General features: G+C 39.1%; 1 pseudogene; it reads right to left on the bottom strand.

The window, feature by feature from the left end:
- Nucleotides 1-5493: 5493 nt before the first annotated feature.
- On the bottom strand, nucleotides 5494-5593 carry LOC126009820 (uncharacterized; annotated as a pseudogene).
- Between the last annotated feature and the right edge of the window lie 312 nt (nucleotides 5594-5905).

Genomic DNA, 5905 nt, shown 5'->3' with positions numbered 1-5905 from the left:
GACAAATTCCTGGAAAAATACCATCTTCTGAGACAGGAAAAGGAAGACGTAGAAAGCCTAACAGACCAATCACTTCAGAGGAAATTGAAGATGTGATTAAGAAACTCCCTAAGAATGAAAGTCCAGGCCCAGATGGATTTACAGGTGAATTCTATCAAACATTTCGAGAACACTTACTACCACTTTTCTATAGGCCTTTCCAAATCATCACAAAAACAGGAATCCTCCCCAAATCCTTTTATGAGGCTAATATCACACTCATTCCCAAAGTTGGCAAAGACACCACCAAGAAAGAAGACTACAGACCAATCTCACTAATGAACATAGATGCAAAGATACTCAACAAAATCTTAGCAAACCGAATCCAGCACTTCATCAAAAAGATCATACATCATGACCAAGTGTGTTTTATACCAGGAGTGCAAGGTTGGTTTAACATATGCAAATCAATCAATATTATACATTACATCAACAACAAGAAACACAAAAACCACATGATCATATCAATTGATGCAGAGAAGGCGTTTGACAAAAGCCAACACCCTTTAATGTTGAAGACACTCAGCAAAATAGGGTTAGAAGGAAACTTCTTCAAGATAGTTACAGTTATCTATGAAAAGCCCAACATTATCCTTAATGGCAAAAAATAAGAAGCATTTCCACTAAAATCAGGAACTAGGCAAGGCTGTCCACTCACTCCAGTCTTATTCAGTATAACCTTAGAAACCTAGCAATAGCAATCTGACAAGAGAAGGGAATCAAAGTATTCCAATTTAGGAAAGAGGAACTCAAACTATCTCTATTTGCAGATGATATGATGATATACATCAAAAACCCTAAAGAGTCCACAGTAAAACTCCTAAAACAATTAACCAATGCAACAAAGTGGCTGGATACAAAGTCAACACACAAAAGACAGTAGCATTTCTCTATACAAATGACGAAGTCAAGAAGAGAGAGATTAAAAATACAATTCCATTTCAAATAGTAGCAAAAATATCAGGTACCTACGAATCAACCTTACAAGGGAAGTGAAGGACCTATACCAGAGAAACTTCAAAACACTTCAGAAAGAAATTGAAGAGGATATAAAGAAATGGAAGTACATCGCATGCTCATGGGTAGGTAGAATTTACATAGTCAAAATGAGTATCCTACCCAAACTTTTATATAGATTTAATGCAATCCCTATCCATATTCAGTCATCATTCTGTAAAGAATTAGAACAATCAATCATAAAATTCATCTGGAACCACAAAAGACCCAGGATAGCCAAACACATACTGAAAAACAAGAAGCTGGATGTCATCTTCTTACATAACCTGAAACTATACTTTAAAGCTATAGTGATCAAAACAGCACGGTACTGGACCAAAGACAGGACCTTAGACCAGTGGGTCAGAACAGAATTACCAGACATAAACTCCCAGATATACAGCCAACTAATATTTGACAAAAGAGCCAAAAACTTGAAATGGAACAAAGTAAGTCTCTTCAACAAATGGTGTTGGTACAACTGGAAAACCACATGGAAGAAATTTAAAATTGACCCATACCTCACTCCTTATATAAAAGTCAACTCAAAACGGATCAAGGACCTTGAAATCAGTCCCGAATCTATAAAGAACACTTTAAGACCTATATATCAAAAAGGTCTTTGAGGATTGAGCAACAATGGCAAGAACTTTAGCACCAAACATAAAAAAATGGGACTACATCAAACTATAAAGCTTCTGCATGGCAAAAGAAACCCCACTTAACATAAGAAGACAGTTAACTAAATGGGAAAATGTCTTTGCACTCAACACATCAGATAAAGTGCTGATATCTAGAATATACAAAGCACTCAGAAAGCTGAGCATCCCCAAACCAAATAAAGCCATAAAAATGGGGAGATGAAATGAATAGATACTTCTCTGTGGAATACAGAAGGATGGCCAACAAACACATAAAAACATGCTCACCTTCACTCATCATCAGGGTAATCCAAATCAAGACAACAATGAGATACCACCTTACACCAGTAAGGATGGCTCACATCAAAAATGATGGGAATAATCTCTCTTGGCAGGGATGCGGTATGAAAGTCACTCTCATCCACTTCTGGTGGGAATACCCCTAGTCCAATACATATGGAGAACAGTCTGGAGAGTGCTCAAAGAACTCAGAATTGAGCTGCCATTTGACCCAGCAATTACTCTCCTAGGATCTACCACCAAGTTGGAAGGACATTCATTCCAATATATGTGTGCACCTCACTATTTATCGCAGCACTCAGTTTAATAGCCAAGTCTTGGAACCAACCTCGATGTCCAACAACAGATGAATGGATCATTAAGATGTTGTATCTATACACAATGAAATACTACATGGCAGTTAGAAATGATACAATCATGACTCTGCAGCAACATGGATGGACCTAGAACATATTATGTTAAAAGAAGTAAGTCAGAAGACGAAAGATAAACACAGAATGATAGCACTATTCTGAAGCACCTAGAACATACACCTTATATACAACTAATACTCAACAATCAAATAACAGGGTTTAACAGGGTAGAAACTTCAAACACTGTAACAGTCAACATATACCAGGAAGCAGTGCCCAAAACACTTGAAAGAGGAAGAACACAAACTCTTGACTACACATTATACCACAAAGAATCCAGCAACAGCAGAAACAGCAGCATAGAGTGAGCCTTCTATTACAAAGGCCCATAATAATCCCTTAGGGATCTTATACAGGATTACAGGTAAAGAGTACCAAGGGAAATTACTGACTCCAATGGAAGCATTTCATAACAATATGTTTTAATGCCTTAATCTTACTATATTTAAAATAAACTCTCAGCTTTTTTGTCCACAGGTATTCTTGGATACAAAGGGTGGACAAACTAAGATGGCATCTCGGAGCTCAGTCACACGAGATTCCATACCCAGCTTGCACTATGAGAATGTTCGGAGAAAACTCTTTAACATACCCTTTATCTCTAGGTTATACCTTCTTTTAGGACTTGAAGCATGTGACCAGCCAGACCACCGAAGCAGCAACTCTGACCTTCAGACCCTACTCATCTAACACATTCAAGAAAACTAGCATTCTCTTGCTCTTTTCTCCTCTCTTCTCACTACTTTCTTTTTTTTCTTTTTTTTCTTCTCTGTTTCTTTTTAATTTATTTTCTCTTTTCTTCTTTTCTGCCCCTTCTATATACTTTCCCCTTTCCCCCCATTTGGAAATCTGACTATCCCTTCACCTCAATTCGATCCAGATTTTCCACCTTACTAAAACTCTTTACCCTCAATTCTTAATCCACTAGGCATCAAGACTGACCGCCTACCTCAACGAACCAGTACCCAGCACCCAAGTGAAGGGACACCCAGTCAAACCCACACCTCATCCCCGGCAAGAAATGGCAACCAACTCCCCTGCTGACTCATGCTGCTCGGCCATCCTTACCAACTCTTCCTAACATGGACTGTTACTAGAAACTGGAATTAGCTCTAAAAGTATCCCCAATGCAAGAACTCTTTTCAAGACCTCCCTGCCGCAAATCTTTTGCCAATCTCAAGAAGGTCAGCGTGTGTGATGAAAAGGCGCCTGGAAATCCACACACCACAAGAAAATCAAAAGACGGGGCCCGGAGAGATAGCACAGCGGTGTTTGCCTTGCAAGCAGCCAATCCAGAACCAAAAGTGGTTGGTTCGAATCCCGGTGTCCCATATGGTCCCCTATGCCTGCCAGGAGCTATTTCTGAGCAGACAGCTAGGAGTAACCCCTGAGCATCGCCGGGTGTGGCCAAAAAAAAAAAAAGAAAAAAGAAAAAAGAAAATCAAAAGACAATGGGGAAACCTATACTTCCATTATAAGTATAAGACCTGTATTACACTACCTCTTTACCTGCTTTTCCCCTAATGTAAGGTAGTCTCTTGCATCACTTTGTTCCTTTAATTATTTTGTTATTTCATTTTTTTAAATCTTTTTTCTTTATATATATGTATGTGAACACATATATTTTTATTTCTATTTTTATCTTTTTTTGGGTGTGTGACCTATTTCTGTTTTCTTCTCTTTCCACCCCCAAATGCACCAGCAATATAATGTAGCACCATTTCTTCCTGCAAAGACACACTAAAAAAAGGGGAAATCTTACATATAAAAATGAGCTCTTATCTACTAGAAGTAAGAACTCATACTTGTTTACAATACAGGTACATCTCCCACCTTGAAAATATGTCACGTGGACCCAAATTAGTCCCCCAGGTTATTAGACACCAAACATCCAGCCTTGAACCCTGGATCCCAGACATAGAAACGACACAGTTTTTCACAACAGCCACAGGAAACAAATTCCATCGGGGCATCCTTAATACTGCTCAGACACCAACAAGTGCCAGCCATAATATGATATCCTGACAATGAGGAAAATGGGAACACTTGACCTAAGAGCAGGTTATCCTACCTCACCAGCTAACAATAAGACAAAATCAGAAGACTTGTCACCCTTTGGTTTGTCCAAAAGCCAAGATTGCAATTTACATATGACTGGCTGATAGAACCATAACCGGGGACCAATTAAAAAAAACCCTAGTCTAGGTTTGACCTACACAACAACCATGATCTCTAGTACCAAAGGTCTGTCTGAGACAATTGCAACAGAATGGGTCTTCTGGAAACATAATGAAAGACGCTATCCTAGGCTCCATCCTAGGATCAGCTCAAAGACCAAGACCACCAACCACAGAAGATGGATTAAAATGACACTGAGGGAACTGAACCACAAAGAAAAATTTCATTATAAGTTCCACTTCTTGACCTGTGCAGATACCGACATCTATAAATAAAGAGGTCTGATTTTATCACCCAGGACAGAGCAGAAGTCTTCCAAACACCACGAAAGCACTCTTCGAAAAGTGGCCCATCTCCTGGAATAGTCCACCTGCTCCAAGAGACTTTCCACCACTCAATACCATCGTTCCTTCAAAATTATTTTATATTTATATTTATATTTAACTCAGACTGAGTTAGCTGGCCCTCTCCTATTTGGAGGGGAGGGAAGGAAGAATCATCCTCTGGAGTCTGCCAGGACTGGCCCCCCAAAGGACTCTGCCTCTTCCTTTCTTTGATCAGACAACCTGATCAAAAATAATCTCAATAAAAGCTTTCCTTTAGATATTCAAAAAGTTTTTTTCAAAAAACTGTATAAAAGATCTTTCCGGGGCTGGTGAGGTGGCGCTAGAGGTAAGGTGTCTGCCTTGCAAGCACTAGCCAAGGATCAGGACCATTGGTGGCCATTTGAATGTTTCCACTGATGCTATGTGATCCTAGTATTCAGGGACTAGATACACGTTGTTTTTTGTTTTTTTTTCAGTTGTAAATATAAAGTCAATAAAAGCTAATGTAGCATGGAAAAAAATGGGTTCTCAGAAGAAGGGACAGGTCTCCTGGGAATTTGTGGCTACAATGACAGAATCCTACGACTATCCTGGAACTCCCAAATTGCCATCTGCTTTTCAAAATCATCCTTGCGCTGGGGCCATGCTAATCTTCTCTGTTTCGTTCCAATCTTAATATATGTGCTGTCAAAGTGAGCACTCAAAATCATCCTAAGTGGCTTTTGCATGATCAATTTTGCTAATGAAGTCCAGAGGAACTGACTTGCCTAAAGCTTTAGTGCTATAAGACCTAGTTTTGTTAGTAAATCTTTAAATTTTGTTGTTATTTCTGGACCACACTGGAGAAGGGATTACTCTGGTCCTGCACTCAGGAATTGCTCCTGGCCATACTCTTAGGTACTATATGGGATGCCAAGGTTTGAACCTGAGTTCTTACCCATAATCTTAAATTCTTAATCCAGTTTTCTTTTCCTCACATCAAGCAAATCAATGCATCTTCTTTTGGAAACAC

Source organism: Suncus etruscus, chromosome 5 (assembly GCF_024139225.1).
Source record: "Suncus etruscus isolate mSunEtr1 chromosome 5, mSunEtr1.pri.cur, whole genome shotgun sequence".
NCBI classification, from domain to species: Eukaryota; Metazoa; Chordata; class Mammalia; order Eulipotyphla; family Soricidae; genus Suncus; species Suncus etruscus.
The sequence above is the reverse complement of the archived record's forward strand: the minus strand, read 5'-3'. Positions and strand labels throughout refer to the sequence as shown.